We start from the raw sequence: 27,035 nt of genomic DNA on the forward strand, positions 1-27,035 counted from the left end.
CATTTTCAGATAGTTATATACTATCCCTCTGTAAGAGTTAGACATTGAGAAAGGCTTCTTTATTATAATTATGGATTGATTTAGGTTTCTGTGGTATAATTATGAATTTACTTAGGCTTCTTCACAGGCACTTTTTAATAGTACTACTTCACGCCTGAAACCATACAGTGCCCATAGATTACTTCTCTGTTATAAACTCACAAGTACCTGTCTGAACTTAAACCCAACAGTGCCCTATCTCTACTGATATATTTATTTTTTATGCAAATTACAGCAATAAAATGGAAGGTGAGCAGAATGTTTCCTTCGAAATTGTTCTGGAGAACAACACAGAAAAAGATATTGAGGACAATGATGACTCAGATTTCATGGATGAATCACGGGACCATGAATTAGTTCAATGTGTAGAATCTGTGGATCATTTACTTCATTATGATGATGGTCAAATGTGGGAACTTATGTTCACTCAACAAGAGGACATATCGGACAGTCAAATGCTAGACGTTCTATTAAATTTTGAAAAACAATCCGAAAAATAAAATTGTATGTAATATTAAAAAATTGTTTGAGTCTTTAATCATTTTTATATGTAATTCATAAACTAGTTAAATGTTAGAAATGTTATTAAATTTTCAAACACAATCACAATAATAAATAATTGCTTAAAAAATAAAAAAAATTAAAAAATAATCAACAAAACCAACAATCAATTAACATACAGTATTTGAAAAGTCTATCATTCTTTTTTCCTTATAGTACGCTGCCCAGAACGCTTCCCGGTTCGCGAACCGGGCGCTACCCACGCAAAAAAACCCAATTTTTTTTTTTTATTTTTTTTTGCCCCGCGGGGCCCTTTTAAAGCCTCCACATTAAACCTAGGGGGTCAGGGAGGATCTACTATGCCCCCTTATGGTCATTTTCCCCTTTGTTTTGGCCTCCTCTTGTCTCTCGATCCTACCGAGAGACAAGATGGCGGCCGCTCCGGACTGTTTAGAATGTTGACAGACACCGGAGAGCCAATCAGCTTCGCTTCGCGAAGTTCCGTTACGCGTAAAGTCCGCGAACCGGAGCGCTGCCCAGAGCGCGCTTATCAATCAATCAATCAATCAATCAGAGCATTTGTATAGCGCACTACTCACCCGGAGGGTCTCAAGGCGCTGGGGGGGGGGTCCGCTACTGCTCGAATAGCCAGGTCTTGAGCTGCTTCCTGAAGGCGAGGTGGTCCTGGGTCAGGCGGAGGTGAGTCGGAAGGGAGTTCCAAGTCTTGGCGGCCAGGTAGGAGAAGGACCTTCCTCCTGTGGTGGCTCTTCGGATGCGGGGGACGGCGGCGAGGGCGTGGCTGGTCGATCGAAGCTGGCGCGTGGGAGCGTAGAAGTTGAGGCGGCTGTTGAGGTATCCTGGTCCTTGGTTGTGTAGGGCTTTGTGTGCGTGGGTGAGGAGCCGGAAGGTGATTCTCTTGTTGACCGGGAGCCAGTGCAGGTCTCTCAGGTGTCCGGAGATGTGGCTTCGGCGGGGGATGTCCAGGATGAGTCGTGCTGAGGTGTTCTGGATCCGCTGGAGTCTCTTCTGGAGTTTGGCGGTGGTTCCAGCGTAGAGGGAGTTGCCGTAGTCCAGACGGCTGGTAACGAGGGCCTGGGTGACCGTCTTCCTGGTCTCGGTGGGGATCCATCGGAAGATCTTGCGTAGCATTCGCAGGATGTGGAAGCACGACGAGGAGAGGGCGTTGACTTGTCTGGTCATGGAGAGGGAGGAGTCCAGGATGAAGCCCAGGTTGCGTGCGTGGTCAGTTGGTTTGGGTGCGCTGCCCAGGGCGGGGGGCCACCAGGAGTCGTCCCAGGCGGAGGGTGAGGATCCCAGGATGAGGACTTCCGTCTTGTCTGAGTTCAGTTTCAGGCGGCTGTTCGACATCCATTTGGCTACTTCTGTCATCCCTTCGTGCAGGTTGGCTCTAGCGGTGGCGGGGTCGTTAGTGAGGGAGAGGATCAGCTGGGTGTCGTCGGCGTAGGAGATGATGTTCAGGTTGTGCTGGCGTGCGATGGCTGCGAGGGGGCTCATGTAGACGTTGAAGAGAGTTGGGCTGAGCGAGGAGCCTTGAGGAACGCCGCAGATGACTTCGGTGGCCTCGGATCTGAACGGGGGGAGGCGGACTCTCTGTGTCCTTCCGGTGAGGAAGGAGGTGATCCACTCCAGTGCCTTCTCCTGGATTCCGACGTTGCTGAGGCGCTGCACTAGGGTGCGGTGGCAGACAGTGTCGAAGGCCGCGGAGAGGTCCAGGAGGATGAGGGCCGCTGTTTCTCCGTTGTCGAGCAGGGCTCGGATGTCGTCTGTGGCTGCGATCAGGGCGGTCTCGGTGCTGTGGTTGGCCCGGAAGCCAGACTGCGAGCGGTCGAGGGATCCGTTCGTCTCGAGGAAGGCGGCCAGTTGCTTGTTGACGGTCTTCTCGATGACTTTGGCCGGAAACGGGAGCAGCGAGATGGGGCGGTAGTTCTTGAGGTCAGTGGGGTCTGCTGATGGTTTCTTGAGTAGAGCGCTGAGTTCGGCGTGCTTCCAGCTCTCCGGGAAGGTGGCGATGTCGAAGGAGGTGTTGATGATGTCCCGCAGGTGGGGTGCGATGACAGCGTCGGCCTTGTTGAAGACGTGGTGAGGGCAGGGGTCTGTCGGAGATCCGGAGTGGATGGAGTTCATCGTGCGGATGGTGTCTTCGGTGCTGATCGGGGTCCAGGCGCGGAGGGTGGTGGTGGGGGGCGGTGGTTCGGTCGTGGCGTGCGTTGGTTGAGTGCTGAAGCTGTTGTGTATGTCCGCGATCTTGTTGTGGAAGTAGGAGGCGAGGGAGTTGCAGAGGTCTTGCGAAGGGGTGATGTCGTTGTTTCCAGCGTTGGGGTTGGAGAGCTCTTTCACGATGTTGAAGAGTTCCTTGCTGTTGTGTGCGTTGTTGTCCAGTCGTTCCTTGAATGCGGTTTTCTTGGTGGCGCGGATCAGCTGGTGGTGTTTTCGGGTGGCGAGCTTGAGGGCAGTCATGTTGTCTGGTGTTGGGTCTGTGCGCCAGGTTTTCTCGAGGGCTCTGCAGTTCTTCTTGGAGCTCTTGAGTTCGTCGTTAAACCATGGGGCTTTCTTGCTGCCGGGTCTGCTCGGCGGGGTCTTCAGCGGGGCGAGTTCGTCTGCGCAGTCGCTGATCCATTTTGTGAGGTTGGTGGCTGCTTGACTGGGGTTCGTTGTGCTGGTGGGAGGGTTCTTGCTCAAGGACGTAGTGAGCTGGTCTGCCGTGATCTTGTTCCAGCTTCTGCGGGGAGCCTGTTGCTGGTGATGGTGGAGCGTGGTCCTTCTGAAGCTGAAGTGGACGCAGCTGTGGTCCGTCCATTGGAGTCCCGTGGTGTGGCTGAAGGCGATGTCCTTGCTGGAGGAGAAGACGGGGTCGAGAGTGTGTCCGGCGTAGTGGGTGGGGGTGGTCACCAGCTGCTTGAGTCCCAGGTTTGCGAGGTTTTCCAGCAGGGTGGTGGTGTTGCGGTCGTCGTTGTTCTCCAGGTGGCAGTTGAGGTCCCCGAGGAGGATGTAGTCGGCTGAGGGGAGGGCGAGCGGGCTGATGAAGTCGGCGATGTCCTCGCTGAATTGTGTTCGTGGTCCCGGGGGTCTGTAGATGAGGGTGCCTCTGAGGGTGGTCTTGGGGTTGACGTGGATCTGGAAGTGCAGGTGTTCGGCGGGTGCGATGGTGTCGTCGGTGTTGGTCGTGATGCGGATGGTGTTACAGATATATATCTTTTTTTAAACGTTAATTTCTCAAAATCCACTGAAGCACATATATTGAGACCTAGCAAAGGCACATCGGGCTACCAGTCCCTACAATTTTGCCAAGTTTCGTGGAAATCCATTCAGCCGTTCGGGCTAAAAGTGAGGCCAACCGCCCTATGGAAAACTCAATGTTAAAAACACGTTTTGGGATCCCCCTTTTTTCTCGGCCCCCCCTTGACGAACCCCCCCCAAATTTCCAGGGGCTGCTCAGAAACAAAATGTTCCATTTTCCAGAAAATTTCAGCCAATTCCGTCCACAAACGCCAACGTTATTAGACATAGAATTTTCAAAAATCCCATAGAGAAAAAATCCTAACTATATATACCTACTGGCGACCGCCAGTAGGTAATATATATATATATATATATATATATATATATATTCGCCGGCGGAGTGAACCGGCTGTCAATATTTCCCATAAAAGCCACAGATCAGAGCGCTCTCAGTAAAGACAAACACCAACTCGTCAGGATGTCTGTTGTTTAATCACTTTTTTTTTCAAGTTGTCCGTTGTTTAATCACAAAACAGGCTTGATCACGTGAAAAGGGCAAAAACCACGGCAACCAATAAATACATTGTTGAAAGGTAAACATCAAAATGCATATTGCGGACATGTTAGAGTTACCCAAGCATTGCGAGCACAATGGCTAAATATCATGAATCGCAATGATTTATACATGTTAAATGCATGATGGGCATCAAAAAATGTACATGATAATATTTGCTGCAATGTCACTGCACTGTTTGATATGTTAAAAAATAAAACAGACAACGCTCTGCTAATGTTGTTGGAGCAGAAATAACAAACAAGAGTGTGCATGAGTAAAGAAAAGTTGAAAGACTATCATCCCGAGTGGGATTCAGTTTCGTACTAGCTTCATGTAAAACTCTGGGTCCACCCTCACAAGCCTGGAATGGCTCACGCAGAGCGCTGAGCCGCGTTGTCAGCAATAGTCAATAAAGTTACATTGACATTGCGTGTCTGTCGTGCATCTTTGCTTGTTATGCTTATAAACGCAAAACTTGCCAGGGCAAGAAATATCAGGTGCCTGTATTGAATCGGTGTGCCCGCGGGGGATTTCAAAGTCAATATGATGACATGTCAAGGGCAAATTGACCCCAGTATTTGTTCAGTCAGTGTTGGCAAGTGCCTCAAGACTGTGTGACATGTCAGGGTTGACATTGTCAGGTCAGTATTGCTTGAGTGAGTTGTCTTGTGTTACCAAGTGCTAACAAACATACACATTCGAAGTTAAATGGGCAAAATGACAAGTCCAGTGCATATAATGTTACCATCATCACACTTCACTAAAGTGAGCCATGATAAATGCAAAATGTCCCGGTGCTTGTGAAGGAGAAGAGAAAAAGGGTAAGAAGCCCGTGAGCAGTGAGTGCTGGTGACTTGGACCCCTTCCTTTCCTCCTGAAAAATAGAAAAGAGAAAGAAACACAAATTAAAATACAGGATCACACAGTCCTGCTTCATGTCAAAAATATCATAACAGTTAAAACATTAATCACATCTTGGGCACATAACTACACAATGGAAGACTCCCCTGCAACATACATGGCGGGTGGCTTCCACAGGTCTGAGTCAGTAATGACCTACCAGGCCAGGTGAAAATACTTTCTGAATAGTGTTGAATTGGTCCCACATCCTTTATGGGCCTCCCTTGCACTGCATGGTATGTTTTGGCTATTGTAATGGCCGGTGAACGGACCCCGGTGAACGGACCCCTTTGGCATGTTTAGTGTGTCTAATGTAGTTAGCTCGTATCATGACATAGTAGCCTGTATACATATCTGGGCCTTCCAGGATGTAAACCATTTAATGTATTGTGCGAAAGCTACACAGGTACAAGCTAATGGCATATAGTGAGTTACCAGTAGCCCCTCCAACATGTATTCCCTCGGTGATCCAGGAGATCTGCCTCCTGGCTGATGACATCAGCCCATCGGTACTTGAGTTGGTTGACACTCCACTAGGCATTGAAGATGTGAGCCAGCTGGAAACACATATTCTCCCAGTGCTGACACCTCTCACAGGTTGTGTAGCCTTGGCTGACCCTGCTTCCACTGCCAATCATGTTGGGCAGATACTTGCCAAAGCAGGTCCCCAAATTCTTCCTTCATCAGGATCCTGGCCCTGCTCCTGCCAGTGATCTCCCTACCCCCACTAACCACTCTAAACCCAAACATACAAACTATATCCCTTACCCCTACCCCTATAACTATAAAACCCTATTTGGACAAACACCCAACAATACACTACACAAAACAACACAAATTACAATTACAAAACAAAAATGACAGTTTGTGGACACACAGGAACAGCACAGACACCATCAAGACCTAGAAACATCACAAAACTCTCCATCAAACAACAAACACCTCAACCATCCAGCACAGACAAAAAGACTGCAAGTGAAAGTGAAAGCAACTTCACACTTCCTGGTTTGCCACATGGCTGAGCCATTGCATCATTTCCTGTGTGAATGTGTCATGTTTCTGATTTATGCGCCATGTTTCCTACTAAAGTAACACACAACACATTACAAAGCCCAAAGCAGTGTTTTTGATGCTTTTGTGTTGATGTGCGGCATCTGTCCGATGCTCTTTCCACAGAAGCATCACATTTTCAGGTAAAGCGTCACTTTTGATACAAAAGCATCATATATATTACTAGTGCGTCAACTTTCCTACTATAGTGTAATTTTTCCTACCCAATCATCACGTTTTCAGGTGAAGCGTGACTTTTCCTACAACAACGTCACACTTACTACTACCATGTCACCTTTTCTACTCAAGCGTCACGTTTCCAGGTGAAGTATGACTTTTCCTACAAAACCATCACGTTTACTACTAAAGAGTTACATTTCCTACTATAGTGTCATGCTTCCTACAATAGTTTTGTGTTTCCTACTAAAGTGTCACCTTTCCTACTATAGTTTCATGTATCTACTAAAGTGTCAGGTTTCCTACTATGTTGTTATGTTTCCTACTAAAGTGCCACGTTTCCTACTTCAGTGTCACATTTCCTACTGAAATGTCACGGTTCCAACTAAAGATTACTTTATTTCTGACACATCACTAGGGTACTAGCCAAGGCGGAAGTTACACACTACACATTGCAATGCACATTGCATTGTTTCAGCGGCTTTGTTGTTGCTGGTTGGCTTCCGCATGACTCTCTTGGTGCAATCCCTCACACTATGGGCCAATGCATACTTTTTTAATTGATGCAACTTGCCCTTTGTGTGTGGTACAATGTACTGATTGGTGCAATGCAGGTAAACATTCCCAGGGTTCACGTTTCTTGTTTATTATTTCTGGGATGACATGCTTTGGCTGTGTTGTATGTGTATGTTAACTAGGCCTGGGTGTAGAATTCCGCTTCACTCTCGGAGTTTGCAGGATTCTGGAACTCCGTGTTCTGCAAAGAATGTGGAGTTCCCAATAAATTCTTCACTCCACCTCGTAGCAGTTTTTTTTTCTGTTGGCCCACTCTAGTTGTGTTTTGGTGCATGCTGGCGAGCGCAATGAGTCTTGTCCAGCGCTCGCGAGTGTCAGTGAGATTTTCTGGCTGCCCATGTGCTCCAGTGAGACTTGCCATGTGCCAGTTAGCGCTCATGAGACTTGCCAGCTGCTAGCACGGCCTTAGGTTACACCAGTGACATCTGGCACATTTTTTCAAACAGCGAGTGAGCGGAAGCAACTGAGGCTGCATCCTCAAACAGATTTTCTCCTCAAGAAGGTGCTAAATCTACTCAAAAAGATGTTTTTGAATTAATATTCTCCTCCAATGGACCATTCAAGTTGTTTTTTAGCGTGAGGAACTGTTTCTTTATTTTACTTTTTTATTCAACAGGGAGGAAGTATCCTAGAGACTCTATCTTCTTGTTACTGTCCAGCAGGCTCCTCCCAGTGCTTTGCCTATCTCCTAGTCACTTTTCCTTTGGATTTGGAGCTGGAAAGATCACTCTCTTTGTCTGCTGCATATATACCATTGGATTTAAGGGCTGTGTTTATGTGATATCACAAGTAAGTTCAAACACTGTTGGTTAAAGGTGTTGTTTGTTTAATAGAGGGCATGCCCCAAGAATGATTTGTACTTCCATTCAATTTTTTTAATTTATTTTGGTGGGTGGCCTGCAGTTTGAGTAGGGGCCTAGTTCTTTTTCTACATTTCATTTTTATTCTTTTGTAAAGGAAAAATGTTGCATAGTTCAGTCCATTTTCTTCATTTTTTGTAATGAATTAGCAATATTTATTTAATTCTTTAAGTGGCCTAGTCTGTCAATGGGCCTTCCAGCCAGTAGGTCCAGTACTAGACGTTGGTGCATGAAACAACTGTAGGCCATGGATGGCATTCGATTAAATTACAAAGAGTTGTTTTGGGTATTTCATGTTTTTTTCCGCAAAAAGTGTATAAGTGGAGTAATACATAACTGATGTCTTTGGAGGATGTGGGTTGTAAAACTTTACAGCCCAGTTGATTTTCATTTTTGGCATTGATGAATTAATGCTGTTTCCTCCGGTGTTACCATGCCTCCTTTGCATGGCCAATGTGTGAGTGTGTTTGCAACAGACCGCCATTTGTCTTTGTTCCCATTGCCATGTGGCCAGGGGCCATTTTGTATAGACCGTGTCCATAGGCCTGCATGTGGTCTTCGTTTTCCATGCCTCATTGCTTGATGTTTGACCATGTGGCCGGGGTCCATTTTGTGTAGCTACTTCCAGCCAGTGTGCTTATGCCATAGGCCTGCATGTGTTCTTTGTTGTGGCCATGCGTCCTTGCTGGTTGTAGCTTTTTGACCATGTGATTGGCGGCCAATTAGTTTAGCCAGCCAGTGTGCTTTTGCCATAGGCATGCATGTGCTCTTTGCGTGGCCATGGCTCCTTGCTGGTTGTTGTTGTTTGAGCATGTGATCGGCAGCCATTTTCTGCACCCATACTTTTTTTCCAGGTTTCAAAGAGAGACTGACAGGAGAGGGCTATACCTTTTTGTATTTGTTCATTTTTTTTTTACTTTTTGTACTTTTCATCTGCAGCCCCTTCCCTCCCAATGCAAGCAGCAATTAATTATTGTTTTTTTTATTTTTGTCATTTGTTTTTTACTATTTTGTTATTTTATTTATTTTTTGTTTACATGTTGTTACAGGCTTTTAATAAAATAAAAAACTATCATCCATCCACCACCTACCCGCCATTGGCACACAGCTGCACAACCGCATTCATTTTTTAAGGATTATTCAAATTTCCCTTGAACACCCTGCCTGCCATATGTGCACAACACACACCAGCATTACATTTTTTTAGGTTTATTCCATTTTCCCCTGCACCTCACTGACTGCCACAGGTTTCTCCCTTAGATGCATGCATTGCACATAAAGCAAACAGTTATGCTTTTATCCTGATTGGAAATTAAATAATATGTTCTGGTGGTCTGGTTTGACTTTGAAATACACTGTTGTTGTTGATAACCTAAGTAACCACACTAAATTATAGTGTCTGTACTAATTCAAACTGCAACGATGCCACGTTTCACTAAATGTTTTTCTTGTTTGTTTGATTTTAGGCGCACAGGAGACATCACCCACAGTACTGCCAGACAGTCATGTGAGTCTTTCAGTCTCTTCAACTTGTGCAGCTAAGTGTCACTGCCAACTGACAGCTTCAAAATGGCCCCAAAAAAAGGTGCTGCCAAGAAAGTGGCCAGTGGGGAGGTGAAGAAGCAGATTTCCGCCACAGGCATTTCGACACAAACCTTTTTCAGCAAACAAGTGCCTGTCACAAACAATTATTCTTGAAAAGTAGCGTTGCATTTGTATTTGGTGTGCTCAATCATTATATTCATTAAAGATCCAGTCCACAAGATCATTCCATCTTGCTTTCACGTATCAGAGCGGCGGGAATCGGGGGCTCAGCACTAGTCTGGCTCTCGTCCTTCCTGCTGGATCGCACACAGGCGGTCCGGCTGGGGGAGTTCACGGCAACTCCATTCAAGATCACTTGTGGTGTCCCTCAGGGTTCTTCTCTCTCTCCCCTACTGTTCAATCTTTATATCTACCCTCTAATCTGTGCACTTCAGCAGCTGGAGGTCAATGTATATAACTATGCAGATGACCTCCAGCTCGTTTTCAATCTCTCCTCTTCCCCCCACGCTATCTCTAATTTTCAAACTATCATGATCTTCATCAGGGACTGGATGAGCCACAACCATCTGAAGCTGAACCCGGATGAAACCGAGCTGGTGCTCACTGGTGGCTCTTCCAGTCCCTGGAACTCTTCCTTTTGGCCCTCTTCCCTTGGTTCCTCCCCTGTCCCCTCTTCCACAGTCAAGACCCTAGGTATAAAAATCAATAATCATCTTACCCTTCACTCACAAATCAGTTCTGTTGTCTCTTCTTGCTTTCTCATGCTCCGCACTATCCGCACTGTGTCCCGATTTTTTTCCCCTCTGGCACTTAAACTTATTATGTCTGCCCTTGTGATCTCCCGGCTAGACTATGCCAATGCCCTGTACAATGGCATCCCAGCCTATAGCCTACGTAAACTCCAGCTCGTGCAAAACCAGGCAGCACGGCTGGTGTACGGTCTCTCCCGCTTTCATCATTCCACGCCACTACTGAAGGCGCTACACTGGCTGCCTGTCCAGCAACGTGCACTCTTTAAAAGCGGTTGCATGGTCTTCCAGGCACGCCAGGGAATGGCCCCTGTTTTCATTTCGTCCTTGTTAACAGAATATGTCCCCACCAGACAGCTCCGGTCATCTTCCCAATCTCTTTTACAGGTCCCTCGCTACAAGAGGAAAAAAAAATGGGAGGGTCCAATTTTTCAGTTTTGGAATTCCCTCCCAGACCATCTACAAGCGACCAAACATTACTCCCTCTTTCGCAAGGGCCTGAAAACTTTTTTGTTCGTCCAAGCTTTCCCGCAATAATTTTCTCTCTTCACTTTTTTGCTTCTCATGCCTCCTAAAGCGCCAAGAAACCGTCTGGTGTACGTTGCGCTATATAAATATGTTAAATTCAATTCAATTCACAAGCAAACTTCCTTTGTCCAAAAGTTCTGTGTTTTATTTGCAAACATATAAATGAGTCCAACACAACTTCAGAATTCAATCAGCCTACGCGTTTCGTCCACTCTTGGACTTCATCCGGGGTCAATATGTAATTTCTTCCGGCACCACACAAAAAGTGTGGAAAAAGTGATTTTTATAGCTAAATGTGAGGTTTGCAGGGGATTCTGGGTATGAAAACTTAAGGGGATCCACACAAGCCTTACCTCACTGGACTCCCCAGGGTGTCTAGTTTTCAGAAATATGTGGGTTTGGTAGGTTTTCCAAGATGGCCGCAAGCCCGAAGCCAAAAAAACAGGTGCCACCGCCTGCAAAACCAGGTCGTTTTCTGATAGGTAATTTTGATTCTCCGCAATACGATTTGGGCCCTTGCCTGTCGCGGGTACTTGACCCACCCACAAGACTGAGGTACCATTTTTATTGGGAGACCTGTGGGAATACTGGGTGGTAGGAAATTTGTGTCAGCCCCACTGCATACCCACACAGAAAAGTGAGGTAAATTTAATTTTTTTCAGCTAATTTGAGATTTTCAGGGGACTCACATAAGCCATGCCTCCCTGCACTTCCCCGTGTGTCTACTTTTTAGAAATATATGCATTTGATAGGTTTCCCTAGATGGCCGCTGAGCCCAGGGCCAAAACTCCAGGTGCCCCCCCTGCATTCCAGGTATTTTTGTGATAGGTGATTTTGATGTCTCCACAATACATTTTGGGCCCTTGCCTGTCACGGGTACTTGACCCACACACACCAGTGAGGTATTATTTTTACTGGAAGACTTTGGGGAATGCGAGGTGGGTGGAATTTTGTGAATCTACGCAGATTCCAGGACATTCCATCACAGAAATGTGAGGAAAATGTTTTTTTGCAAAGTTTGAGGTTTGCAACAGATTTTGGGTAAGAGAACCTGGTGAGAGCCACACAAGTCACCACATCCTGGATTCCTCTGGGTGCCTAGTTTTCAGAAATGTATAGGTTTGCTGTGTTTCCCTAGGTGCCAGCAGAGCTAGGGTTGAAAATCTACAGCTAGGCCCTTTGCCAAGAAATGGTCAGCTTTCTCTGTAAAAATGTGGTGTGTCCACGTTGCGTATTAGGCCATTTCCTGTCACAGGCACTAGGCCTACACACACAAGTGAGATATCATTTTTATCAAAAGACTTTGGGGAATGCAATGCGGATCCACGCAGATTCCAGAACTTTCCATCACAGAAATGTGAGGAAAATATTGTTTTTTTTTTACAAAGTTTAAGGTTTGCAAGGAATTCTTGGTAAGAGAACCCGGTAAGAGCCACACATGTCACCCCATCCTGGATTTCCCTGGGTGTCTAGTTTTCACAAATATATGGGTTTGCTAGGTTTCCCTAGGTGCCAGCAGAGCTAGGGTTCAAAATCTGCAGTAAGGCACTTAGCAAAAAAAGGGTTGGTTTGCATTGTAAAAATGTGGTGTGTCCACATTGCGTTTTGGACAATTTCGTGTTGCGGACACTAGGCCTGCCCACACAAGTGAGGTACTATTTTTCTTGGAAGACTTTGGGGAATGAAGGGTGGGTGGAATTCTGTGGATCCATGCAGATTCCAGAGCTTTCCATCACATAAAAGTGAGGAAAATGTGTTTTTGCCAGACAAATCACCCCATTGTGCATTCCCCTGAGTGTCTAGTTATCAAAAATGTATAGGTTTGCAAAGTTTCTCTAGGTGCCGGCAGAGCTAGGGCTCAAAATCTATAACTAGGCACTTTGGAAAAAAGGGTTCGTTTTCACTGTAAAAATGTGGTGTGTCCACGTTGCGTTTTGGGCCGTTTCCTGTCGCTGGCACTGGGCTTACCCACGCAAGTGAGGTACCATTTTTATTGGGAGACTTAGGGGAATACATAATTGTAGAGCAACTGTTATTACCTTTTGTCTTTTGATGCATTTCTGCCTTCCACGTGTAAGACAATGTGTAAAAAAGAAATTACATTGAAAATAACTACTGTTTCTAAACTCTATATTTTGTTCCCATTTCAGAAATACACAGGTGTCTTTTATACCCATTTTTCATTGTTTATATTTTCCCAAATGAATTGTTATATACCCGGTACACAATAAAAAACCATTGCAAGATGCTCAGTTATTGGCTCCGGGTTTGTTAGGGTCTTGGCGAACCTACAGGTCCTATATATCCCCACAACCAGAAGCATCCAGGGGATGTAACGGTATATTGCTTTAAAAAGTCTGTCAAACTTAGTAGAATTTACAGTTGAAAACGTTGGCACAAATGGCTGTTTGTCCAACTATTTTTTAATTTTTCATATTTTCAACTGTTAGTTTCTATAACAAAACCTTTAAGGGTGTACACAAATGACCCCTTGCTGAATTCATAATATTGTCTACTTTTTGAAATGTATAGTTTTCCAGGATCCATTATTTCATACCCATTTCTACCATTAACTGGAAGGAGGTTTAAGCACAAAAAATAGCAAAAATAGGCTATGTCCCAATAAAATGCCCAAACTGTGTAAAGAATGTTGGTTTTCTGACAAAAGTTAGTATGTAACTGAAAGCTGGATAGATGATGATTTCAGCACCACAGACCCTTTGTTGATACCTTTTGAAGGGAAAAAAACAGATGCTTTCATCTTCAGCGCTTTTTTCCAATTTTTACCCTCCAAAAACAATATATGCCTGTATTTTGGCTAATTTCTGGGTACCCTCCAAGGGAATCAACAAACCCTGGGTAACTTTAAAATCCCCATGATGTTGGAAGAAAAGGACACAAATTTGGCATGGATACCTTATGTGATAAATAAAGTAGCCAAAAAAAGGGGTAAAAAGGCCTAGCAGCGAAATCGGTAACAATAAAACCAATAATTTCTACCGACAACTGGACCACTCCTCCAGCCAAACAAATCTCCTTGTTCCCAACCAATGTCTCAAATGGCCAAGAAGAAAAGTCCAGTAAACAGTCCTGGTCCCAACTCCCATACTTTTCTCCCTCTCCACCCACAACAATCCCCTACCACCATATCAAAAATTAAAAAAGGGGCTAAAGAAGTGGGCCCAACACTACATGCAGGCCAGAAGCTACTTGAGGGACCCCTCCATGTGTGCCTATATGCTTTCAATGTGCACCAGCCTCAGCATGACATGGTGCTGGAAAGTGTAGGCTGAGTGCAAGGGAGGGCAGCAGTGGTGGTGTGACGGGAGACTGCCAGCTGCCACAACAATGGTGCTGTTGTTGCAGAGAGGTTGAAGGCACAGTGGCTGGCTTGGGCCCTGGGCAGCAGCTGTCTCCTTCTCCTCCAGGGTCACAATGTGCTGAAATTCAGCCCGTATGGCCTCCAGCTTCAGCTGCCGTAGCCCGGCTGCTATCTCTTACTTAGTAGGTTGTCATCTGGTAGGAGTTGCTGTATCAAGAAAGAAAAATGGCACATTGTAAACAGTGGGTATATAGTGGCACAGTAGCAGTACATTGCTGGCCCCCTAAGGCCATTCACATTTCATGTGAGTAGAATCACAGCCATATTTTACTTTTTTACTCACACATGCCTGAAACTGGCTGAAAGGAATTGAGGTAGAATAACAGCACTCTGGATTGAAAAGATGTCCTAGTAAACAAGTAAACAGACACTTTGTGTGGAATAATACAAATAAATGACCTCTCATTAATGAGCAAGACATTATGCACTATGGAGTACAAGTATTCTTGGTGTGTTAAATTAATGGAGGTATTTTAGCTAGTGCGTCAGTAGTCGCTACTTTGCTACTCTGCACTCTGCAGCTGGGGCAGCTGTTATAAACAGTTATCTTATCCTAATGGCCCTGCTCTTCTCCACAATGCCTTTCAATGTTACTGTGATTCCAAGACATAGTAATAGTAATGATACAACGTTCCACACGTCAGGTTTAAAAATGAAGGTATCCTATGCTGTAAGTAGACAGAAGGGAAAACGATGCACTGTAACTCAGGGAAAGCTTTAAGGAACAGGGTACATAGATAGTATTTGACACGTTTGTCACAGACTTTTGTTTTGAGTCTGTTTTTTTCAGTTAGCGCGGGGACACGCTTCTTAGCGTAACCATGCGCTTTATAAATTTCCCTATTATTATTATTATTACTATCCCATCCGCAAAAACTCAAGGTTCTTAGTCCCACTTTACTCTCTGGCCTCCCCCATCACCACAGTTTATAAGAATTAGCTTCCAACAAATACATTTGCATGGCAGATTGGAACAGAAACTTAACTTACTCGACTGCAGGGTAAGTTAGAGGTATTAGGCCAGGTAAGTAAGTAGACATTTAATTAGTGAATACAAGTGAGGTTTAACTAATCATCATCATGTGCCTAAGCTTTGGATTAATCATTCACTTAAGTTGAAAAGGTTGAACGATAAAAATTTGAACAGTGGTAAATCATTTATGGAAGCCATGAAGTATATAAATCACTTGTGGCTCTTCCCAAGAATGGAATTTTAAGTGTTTTCACATAATATTTGTACCGTAGACTTAACATACAGCTGAGTGTGAGCAGCACGCTATTTGTAAAATAAATATTAGCATAAAAAGAACACAACAAATACATAGTTATTCACTGTGCCCCGCAACCTCTATGTCCAGCAGGTCCAGAAGGTTCTTTCCCTGTCCAGGATGTCAGCCTACTAGAGCATTAACTGCTGCTGGGTGCTCTGGAGCCCAGAGCTCCGGCGTACCCTCCCTTAGAGCAGCAGATGCTCCCAAAGGCCATTTCTCCTGCCAGGCCTGCTGCCTGCATTGAAGAATAGTTGTGCCATGTCCACCTCAGAGAAAAAGGCACAGGCTGTACCCTTTGGTGGTACCACCGACCGCAAGCAGCGCAGCTAATAACTGCCCGGGTACTGCCACTGCTCCCTCGCCCTGCTCTGCCATGGCACTAGGGGGTCGAAAAAAAAGAAGACATTTGAAAACAAAGACTTAAAGAGTAATCCCAAAAAAGTAGAAAAAAGAATGAAAAACACAAACAAAATGACAAAAATTTAAAATATATAAACAGAAAAACACAGATTGATACAATAAAGGAAAATGAGGGGTGGATTAGACTAATAGGGAGAGATTGAAAAGATTAAAGGTGGAGTAAAAAACAGGCATCATCAAAATGCAAAGAAAACAGAAATCAAAATGGCCACATTCATGCAAACTGCGTGGTGCTGTTCATGCGCAATGTTGAGTGTGAGAACACTCTTTGCTTTGCGGAGCGCCAAAAATGTTGCGTGAACGGGGGCATTGAGCAGCTTTGTCCACTCACGAAATTCTGTGGAGTCATGCAGAGTTTTTGGCCCGCTCTGTGGAATTCCACATATCAGAACTCCGCGAGCTCTACCCAGGCCTAATGTCAACACTGAACTAATGTATGACTCCTTGCAATCATGGTGTGGACACTAGGACAGGCAAGATATTGCTGTAACATACACAGACATATTGTCAATTGTAAATGTCGGCATTATCCAATTGAAATAAAGTTTGTATGATGCTTGCCATGATGTAGATATCTGTTTTGTTGGCATTTCTTTTTTTCGTGGGCCTGTGACATCAATGCAAAGACAAGTAGTGGATTCAAACATTCATTGTCATGTTAGACCTTCGTTACATATTGGTTCATGGTTTATCCCAGAACATTCTGTTCAAGCAAAGAAATGTAGCACTATGTGTGTGCATCTATGATTTCCAGCCACAGTATTGTGGATGTCTCCACCATCCACCTCCTCCTCCTTTTCCTCCGTCGGTTCCTGCTGTTGTTAGTCCCCGTCCCAGTGGAAATTGGTCCACACACATGTGTTATGCAGTATGGCACACACCAGATTTCATTTACACACCCCTTGGGGTTAGTACAGTAATCTCTTCTCAAAATATCAAGACAGCGGCATGAGGCCTTGAAAAAATCAAAGCTTTGTTCCACAATGTTGCATGTTTTGCAGAGTGCCTGGTTGTTGGCCTTCTCTTTGCTCAGTCTGGCAGTATCCATACGGGGTCATTACCCATGGCTGAAGCCCATATCCTTGGTCAGGTGGAAGTGAAAAGAAAGGACAACTGTAAATTATTTTGCTCACTGTTACAGACACATTCCAGTTCATGTGTGTTATGTGCGGTGATATTGTCATGCATATTTCATACTGATTTTCACAATATGTGTTACTTATGCAGGTGGTCATAGATTTAAATGTCCCTCCCAATACACTATGTAATAGCAAATGCAGAGACGAGGCTGATACATCATACAGTTCTACATCCTGACTGTCATGTTGATCCTGGAGCTTTCAATTATGTCTTTTTGGGGATTATCCTGCCACTCTATGTTATGTGCTCACATTACATGTGCGAAGTGACAGGTTGGGGATCAGATGTTTAGCTAGTCGGTCCTCCCTAGTTAGGTAGTGACATAGCAGACATGTCTTAAACTGACACATGCATATGTCCATAGTAAACCACAGATGTCAGTGGTAGGCTACATGACATTGGTACAGACCGTTATAAATACATTGTTAGCCAGTGCAGTTGATGTGTTTCCATCCATCCACACAGGATGAATGGGCACATATTAACTCAGTGACGGAGTGTCACTACTGTCATTGGCAGATTAATAAGTGCATGTCAAAGTGCCACAACATTGTGTACCCAGTAAATGCCATTGTTTCTATTATATGCACGTGAAACATGGACCCTGATCGTTTAAGAGTGTCACTCTGCAGTGCAGAAAGTTAACTTTCTGCACTGCACAACATCACTGACAAAGGGCAGGAGTGCACAGTAATTAGACCATACATCACATTACAGATCATTCAGACCACACTTGCACACAAGTTACCTATAACATACACATTTACACTTGCTCCACAGGGATTGTGTTTGTGTATGAAGGTGTACCTTTCTGCACAGGGTGCAGCCTCAGAGGACTGATTGTCTTTAAATGTGTGCCACAGAACACAGCACACATAGGACGTGGATGTGAATTAGATGACTTTATTTATTGTTGACTGTAACACATCATTGAGCAGACTGCTTGATTCGTCACATTGAACAATTTTCCTGTGGTGGGATACATGACATACCTGATGAACCATGGGAGTGGTATAGCAACACCTTCAAGATGCCCATGCAACACCTCCCTTACACACAGTGATGCTACATAGTATTTTGGCCAGCGAACCATTGCCCTGACATTTACACCATTCAATGACAGACAAAGGGGCTTTGCATGTCTTAACATGTATGACTTGGCGGTTTGTATTATGTAGGAAACCCACCTCTCTATATAGTGCACCACTGTAGAACTTGGCCCTTTCCCCAGAATTTTTCGTTTTTTATTCCTTTAATTTAGGGTGCCCCCTATTGTAACAAAAGTGTATAGGCCTTGTGTATTGGAGAAAGCCCTGTGTAATGTCAAACTAATGTTAAGGTGCAGGTGCTTTCTTCCCCTAACATGGCTGCCACTGACCCCTGCTACTGCAGCGCGGTCTTTGTGGGCGCATTCTAGTGGCCAGGAGCTGGCTGGAACCCTCAAACAATGTATCAATACTAGCCTGCCAGCCTGCCCATAGCCAGAATGGTGGAACCTCCTGGAACCTCCTGGAACCTTCTGGAACAGATGAGGTGACACCAACTGCCACTGCCAACTGTCAACTGGCACTAAATAAGGAAAGGGAGGGAAAATTTCCTGTCAGACTGAGGGAGCACAGACCTGGGGAAGAACCTACGCAGGAGTTTTAGGCAGTGGGGCCTAGACAGGGACCTATGACACTGGGAGTGACAGGGCCTAGGTTCTGCCTACCAAGTTTTGAGGAATCCTGAACTTACCCCCTGATCTGGCCCGGCGGGAGGGGAACCCAGAGTCCACCTGAGGAGACCGGCTGAGGAGATTTGATACCAGCCATCAACTCCACCCACCCCCTTCAAGGAACCCAGAGACTGCTATTTACAAGGGTGCAAGAAACATAAAGCACCGAGAAGAAACCAAATCACCACAGGACTATTGAGAAGACAACCAGGTATTGGTGATGTGTCGCTCCCTGCGCTCCCTGACGCCACCTGGGACCCCCTTTTGCTGGTTTGCCACTGTCGTGTGGCCTGTCCTGTCTGATCTGCTGGTTTGCTTCCAACTAAAATAAACTGCCTGCTGGCTAAGCGCTCCTATTCCCTAGCGCTAGCACCCTGGACTACCTGTCCTGCTGGTGCTACCTGAACTGCCTTATTTATGGGAATGGCCCAAGAGAAGCGCTGTGCCTGCGAAGCGCTGGGGCTGTAACTAACCCTGAGTGCCCAGCGCTGTCATTTGAGGATCTGTGGCTGCCAGGTGCGCTATTGTGGAAACTGCCCAAGCGCTACTGCTGTCTGAGCGCTAGCTCCCAGAACTGCTGTGTCCCCTGCGAAGCGCTGTACCAGAGAAGCGCTATCTCCAGGACTGCCATATTCCCTTCCCCTACAACTGACACCAGAAAGCCATTACCAGCGCTGTTACTGCGAAGTGTTGTGAACCTGAGAGCTCGGCTGCTGCCTGGGGACCCTTGAGGTACTGTGAAGCGCTGTACATCCAGCATCTGTCATTAACTTCAAGCGCTGCATCAGCGAGGCACTGTGTGCCCAGGACCTGAATTTGCTGCCTGGCGCTGTGTCAGAAGGCTCCCTGAACTGGGGAATAACCCCATTGGCCCTTCAAGTACTGGAACTGGGCCAGGCCCCCCCCAAAAGACACCGTGGGGGCCTCAGCTAATAAAAGTTAACCTCTGCCTGGGGTACAGTTGCATGCCAGCTAGTGTAGCCCTATGCATGTTTATGGCTGAGTAATGCAGCGTTTATTCTCTCATGAAATGTTGAGCCTTTTTATGGGGTACTTACATAATGGAATGTTTTATACTCCTGCCCCAGTGTTCTAACTTCTACCTACCAACAGGGATACTCTTGAATACTGAAATGTTTTATCCCTGCGTCAAGAACTGCAGAGCAAGGAATTGGTTAATTGTGCCTGTTTAATTAAAGGTTTTGTTCCAACCTGAGAATTCCTGCTCATGTGCCATTGTCTTACTGGTTCTTAGGCACAGGGTTTAGATATAATTAATGGAAGGTTGATCCCTGCTTGAGGAGAATGTTATTCTGGGTAAATGAAATGTTTAGTCCTACATAAGGGGCTGTTATTTTTAAGCTGCAGGAGCTAGGAAAACCTTATTACAGGCCCTGCCGATTCGAGGAGCTTGCTGCGCAAAATTGCTAATGGGGCCTGGGTTCTAATGACCTGTTTATTCCTGATTAAGGAAATGGTTACTTCTGCTAATAGAATGTTTTAACCTTTATTGAAATAAGTTATTGCTATTGAGAATATGAATCGCTCTACATGAAATGTTGTTCTCACCTGCGAACAGGATAATTCCTAATGAAAGGTCCCTACTAGATTAAGGGGGTGTTTACCCTGGTATTGGACTGTTTTAGAGGTCCCAAGGCCCACAGTTTATAGGCCTCAATTCATAAAAGGATAACCCCTGATTAGAGGATGTAATAGAATGCCTACAGTACCAGGATGAAGAGTATTAGCGAGGGCTAGGCCCAAACCCAGGGATTATCCATATTTCGCCTAGTGTCTTGCTCAGCCTAGGCCTTATGCATGGTTCACCTGTTATTAAATGTTTACTTCTGCTCAGAGAAGTGGTTACTTCCTGGATGAAATGTTGGTGCATAACTAATGAAAAGTTCTATTTCTACTATGGAACTGCTTAATGCTCATTCCTGCTGGGAGTGATTCTTAAAATGATTAATCCTGCACAAGGGGATGTTTATTCTTAATGAAATGTTTTTCCCCCCTTTAGTGTCGCATTTACTGGAAGCCTACAGTTATTTATTTACATGTTTATTGCTGTGGAACGCTCACCCTTGCTTGGTGAGAAGTGGGTAAAATGCCTACAGATCTAATAAGATGGAATGTCATTTAGTTGCCTTTGTAATGTAATCCTTACAGGTGCTGATAAGAAGCAAGGCGGAGGTCAGGCCTGTGGTTATCTACACTTAATGTTATCTAATATTCAATATTTATCTGATATTTAATATTTATTCCTCTGAGTATTTATTGCCAAGTGTTGTAACACATGTATTTTAAAGGAAAGCTAATAAGCTAACAATACTGTAATTGTTGATTTCCCTGACTCTGCTCTTTATAAAAGTTATCTAATTTTTATACAAACTAACTGGAGTGGTGTCACTCATTGCGTGCCCATTTTTAAAGTCTCAGTGGTTGTGTGTGCTGTATGGTCGCTAAACACATAAGCTTTCGGATGCCTACCCGCTTGTGCCATGCTACCCTCGGGAAACTGGTGACCCCAGTTCCCACAACCACAATGAGGTACGCTGTGCAGAGAGGTCAGGTAGACCCCAATTGGTTTACAGAGGCAAAAGTAGATAATACAAATGCTCTATTTTTTGGTAGTATTGGCAAGCAGTTAGGGTAGTGCTAAGCATTTGTTGTTCTCACAGAGGGGCAATAAATGATACACGCACTCAATGAATACATCAAGACCAGATTAGAAAAACAGTACTCTGTTTATATAAATATTTAGTGTGAGAACTTTGGGTACAAGGTAAATACTTTTTCGCAATACGATAAATTACTGTAGAATGCAAGAATCCCAGTTGTGCCCAATTGCTCACAAACAATTTCCTTTGGGAAGGAAAAGGCAATTGGAAAAAGCAATGCAGTACAGTTACTTTTGGAAATTGGAAGATTCAGAGCCAAGGTCAAAAGTACCAAGTACTCAGGAGCATCCCAGATGTCATTGGAAAAGCAGAGCAAAGGGGGACTTGCAGGCACGTCCAAGTGCTCTCAAGGGACAGTAGAAGTCATAAGGGCCCTGGGGCCCCTGGAGCACGGCTGGATTAAAAATGCCCCAGATGAAGATGTTCAACTAGGCAACAGCGTGCAAAGAAGCACCTCATTGTCAGGAGTTGGAACCTTGGGGCAAAGATTCTGGGGCTGCTGGGTAACTGCTGAGGTGTGTCACCAAAGCCCTAAAGTCCCTCATTGGGTGCTGGCTCACTGTAAAATTGGAGTCCCCCTAGAATCAGTTTTGGAGGTTTTTGCAGCAAGGGGTCTGGTACCCCGGGTATTGGTGTCTTTCAGCTCTGGTTGGTCCTGTGGCCTCAAGACTTGGTGCAGAGACTTCGCTGACCCTCCAGGGCAAGCAAAACGTTGATGGCTCTTGGAGACACTGGACTTTGCTGTTTTAGAGACCTGCAGCTGCAGCAAGATAGTACCTTTATCTCTAAGGAGTTCTTTGGCAACTTGTGAAGTGCTGATGATCCTCCAGGTTTTGTGAAGGCCATAAAGTGATGAGATGAGCTGGAGGGTGGTGGCTGTCGAGTTCTGTAGCGGCAGGCAGGAGTTTGGGTCCAAATTCCATCACGAGGTGTTGAGTTCTTGGACCATCACAATTTCTTCATTTGTCTTCTTCTTGTGCCTGTGGAATCTAAGTTCAGGGTCTGCGATTGTCACCTAAATACAAAATCTAGGGGTGTTTACAAAAGAGGGACAGGTAGTGGCCAATGGGCTCCTTACCTGGGGTTTCTACAGACTCTATTATGCCCACCTCCTGTGGGAGGGGGACATACACCTAGCCCTGATTGGAGAAATTCCATCATCTTCAAGATGGTGAGCACTGAAAAATGTGCTTCACCTCGCCTCCAGCGCCTGAGGGGTGGAGTTGGCAGAGGTAGACACACCTCCTATTCTTTCTAAGTTTTCCCACCTGTCTTCCTGCCAAATGGGGGTGAGGAGAGGCTGGGGTTGCATTTTAAAGGCGGCAATATCTTTGAAGCTACCTGCCACATATGGCTCTTCCTGACTGGGGGAAAGGTGTGAACACCTCTGCCTAGGACAGTCTTTTTTCTCGACCTCGCTGTTAGAATTGGGGGTCTCTAGTTGGCACAGGTAGGTACTTGTGACAAACAGGTACCCTCTCCTCTAGCCAGGATAAGGGGATTACACTCCTAACATAACCCCTGCTCACCCCCTTGGTAGCTTGGCACGAGCAGTAAGGCTTTATCTCAGAGGCGTTGTAAGTTAAGCATTTGTTACCACATGCAGTAACCCAGTGACAACACTACAAATAGACACCACACAAGGTTTTATATAAAAAATAAGTATTCTTTTATATAGAGTTACCACGAGACCAATAAACGACAAAAATAATCCACAGTAGTATTAGAATTCAAGAGTTCTGGTTAAAAGGCTTAAATCAAGGTTCTGTGTGAGTCGATAGCCCGGTATGGCTACAGCGTTATTGAAATAACACAGACTCTAGCAAATCCAGCGGACGGCGTCGGTACGGGCCCACTCAAATGCCGACAGACTCAGTCACAGTACCTTTTGCTTTAGGCGGCCAGCACGATGTGCGAGCCTGTTCCGGAGTTCGTCGCGGTGCAGAAAGGAAGCTTTGCAGGACACGTTGTCCCTTGATGCGGTGCAGGCAGCGGCCCATTGACAGAGTTGGTAGATCCAAGGCGTGAGTTGCAGGGCGAGACGGTGCTTGCAGCTTGCGGTGCAGCAACAGAGCCGGAGTTCGGGAGCTGGCGTCAATCAATCCGGACAGCGGTGCGAGTCAGGCGGTGCGTCGTGAAGCGTGCGAGGCGGTGTCCAATTCTGGTGAGTTCACAGGACTCGAAGTCAGCAGCATTGACTGCGTCGGTCAGACCAGTACGAGTCGGTGTAGCGAGGCGTTGCTCGTCGCGGTGTCCACCAGTTGCGGTGCAGGCAACGGCTCGGTGACGGCATCAGGACGGTGTCGGTGAGCTCAGAGCCTGCGTTGTTTGAGGCGGACGTTGCTTGGTGCAGTGCCTACAGGACACCGGGACGGTCGGGAGAGTTGGTCACAGCTCCCTGCCTCTGTAGCCACTGAAACAGCGTTTCCAGCAGCAATCCACAAAGGCTGGTGAAGTCTACTGGTCCTGAGACTTCAGTCAGGGGGCAAGCTCTCTTCCAAGCCCTTACAGATCCTTCACAAGTTGAAAGCAAAATACACAAAGTTCTTTCTCCTTTCCTTGGCAGTCAGGCAACCACTGCAGGCCAATCCCCCAAGCAGCACCTCAGCTTGGGAATAGTCTCTCCTCAGTTTCCTCTCCTCAGCAAAGATTTCTTCTTGTAGTCCAAAAGTGATCTAATTTCATGGGATCAGGGTCCCAATATTTTATACCTCAAAATCCTTTGTTCTTTGAGGGGAGAGGGGCCTGTGCCCAGTCAAAACCAGTTCTGAAGCACTCTGTTTACCAGACTTCTCCTTTCCTTTCACATCGCAGGGCAGGCACAACAGATGCCCCACAAGAGGTGGAGCCAGCATTGTGGAAGGCAAGTACATTCCTGGAGCACTTTGTTGCTTCTTTCAGTGTGCAGAGCAGAGACATCAGACGCACCACAGGGGGTGGAGCCAGCACTGTGGGGGGCATGCACTGTCCTATTCAGGTCCCAGGTAAAACTCCTCCCTCCCATCTAGATGCAGATCTCTCTATTCACCACTGGGCTGACTCATTCTGTCTCCTGGAATCCCCCAGCCCTGTCACTCAAACTCCAGACAAAGGAATACACAACCTCGCAGAGGCAGGCTTGAAAGGTTAGGCAAGCAAATACCTACTTTCTAAAAGTGGCATTTGCAAACACAGAATGTTAAAACCCACTTTACTAAAAGATGTATTTTATCATTCTGAGTCCAGGCATACTAAACTCGAATTTCTACCACGTTCTCTGAGGCAGTTAGGATTATAAAATGTAATAATTCTAACAGCCTATGGAGAACAGATAGCCTTGCAATAGTGAAAAACGAAAATGGCTGTAATTCACTATTAGGACATCCCACACACATCAGGGTTTGTCCTACCTTATACTTACAATGCACCCTGCCTTGGGCCTATCTTAGGGGTGATTGATATGAAAAAAGGGAAGTGTCAGGGACTGGCAAGTGGGTGCACTTGCCCAGTCAGCATGACAGTACCAGACTGCACGCAGGCTCTGCAATGGCAGACCTTAGACACATTTTACAAGGCCACTTCTGTGGGTGGCAAAACCAGTGCTGCAAGCTCACTAGCAGCGTTTGGATTTACATGCCCTGGGCACACTCAGTGCACTGTACTAGGGTCTGACTAGTAAACCAAATATTCAATCATGGAATCACTGACTAATACATCAATTTACAATAGGGAGAGCATATGCACTTAAGCACTGATCAGCAGTGGTAAAGTGCCCAGAGTCATAAAATAGCCAACAACAGGTCTGAAAAAATATAGAAGGAAGGCAAAAAGTTCAGGGATGACCCTGCAAAAAGGCCCAAGTCCAACACTCGCTTACCCCATGAGGTCAGAACTCTGTGTGGTGGTGACTGGCTGGCTTAGACCAGTCAGAGACCACACTAAGAGTTGGTAGGTTTCAAGGGACCCCTCTAAAGGGCTCTCTGTGTGCAATTTCTAATAAATCTTAGACTGGAATCAGTGCAGGTTTATTAAGATGAGATATTTGGTATCAAACATCCCATAATACAGTGAAGCCATCATGGAGCAGTGGACTCATAATGACATGTGTCCAGCCCATGTACTCTCTATTGCTTCCCTGTTCACTTACAATATCCAAGAATCAACATGGATATTGCAGCAACATATCTGCAGGCAAGTTCTCCAAGGAAATTTAGTGCACCCTGCCTTAGGGCTATAAGGCCTGCCAGAGGGGTGTCTTACATATATCCCATGCAGTGTCCATGGGCATGGCATACAGGGATGTGTGCCATGTCGACTTTATGTTTTTTTCTGCACCAAGGTACGCAGTCTTCAATGGCAGAGTGCATTGCCTTGGTGAGGGGACCCTAGGGTGGCACAATTCATGCTGCTACCCTTGGGGTCCCTCTTCCGTACCAATGCCTTAAGTTCCAAAGGCACCATTTACTAGACCCTTACAAGGGTACTGAAGTTGTGCTGATTGGAAACAAAAGACACAGTTTAGGGAAACAGCTTCTGGCACAGGGGACCTCATTGGCAGGGACCCTGTGAACTTCAGTCAAAATGACATCATTTTCCAGGCAAAAAAGTTGGGGGAAAGGTACTGCAACAGACACCCAGTTTCTCAAACATTACACAGGTACTGTGATGCATGGTGCATGTATGAGGCTCATCTCTCATACCTATGTCCCTATCTGCATTGACAGACATAGAGATGTGTATTGTGGCATCCATTTCTAACTGTTAGTGGGTCTGTTAGATCCTTAGGTTTCCTTACCTATAAGTAGGCCATTCCCATATCGGCTATCCTGGAAGCATCATTCATTACAGAGTTTCATAATATGTGTGCATCATGCAACTTGCCAGGGTATTTGGCCAGCACAATTGTAAACAACCCACGATGATCGACAAGTCATTCACAATGATTGAGCGGATGCGTTTTCTGGTCCAGTAGAGATAGGATGTTGTAGCAGGGGAAACCAGTTGCACATGTGTGCAGTCAATGGCACCCAGCATGTGTGGTAACCCAGAGATAGAATAGATCCCTTGTTTTGTCTCCAGCTGCAGTTTGTGGGTGTTGGGAAAGAGGAGGTGGCAGGGTGTCAGACTGATGATAGTATCCAGGATGGAGGGAAGGAATGAGGAGAAAGATGTCTGGGAGATGTTTGTTACTCTTCTATCTGTTATCTGGAAGGACCCCAATGCCAGCATGTGTAGTACTACCATGAGTTTCACCTGTGGAGGGATGTTGATAGGCCTGGCGGATGTTGGCTGGAGTATTGGCACAATCAGATATAGCAGTTGTACAATGGACTCCCTCCTCAGCTGGCAATAGGTGATGACCTCATCCTCCCTAAGTCCTATTAGGGTATTCCATAGGTGATAAGCCCGCTCCCTTCTCCTATATTGCCTTTGTGGTGGTGAGGGGGGCTGGGGTGGGTGGCTGGGGTCAGGGTGATTTTCTTGAGACTCCAAGTTGCAAAATGTGCAGCTCCATGGTTTAGTTGTGGTTGCCACACTGTTCTGTCCGGCTTGTCTTTATGTACCAATGTCAATGCATCATTTCCTACATGTGTGTTACACACAAGCAGGATTTTTGACACTATCGGACCTCTGTGTGACTCAAACCGGTGATGCATCACTTTGGTCAAATCTTGTAAATATTCATGCATCTGTTTTACGTTGGAAATTATGATGGAACGCCTA

Source organism: Lissotriton helveticus, chromosome 4_1 (assembly GCF_964261635.1).
Source record: "Lissotriton helveticus chromosome 4_1, aLisHel1.1, whole genome shotgun sequence".
Taxonomy (NCBI): domain Eukaryota; kingdom Metazoa; phylum Chordata; class Amphibia; order Caudata; family Salamandridae; genus Lissotriton; species Lissotriton helveticus.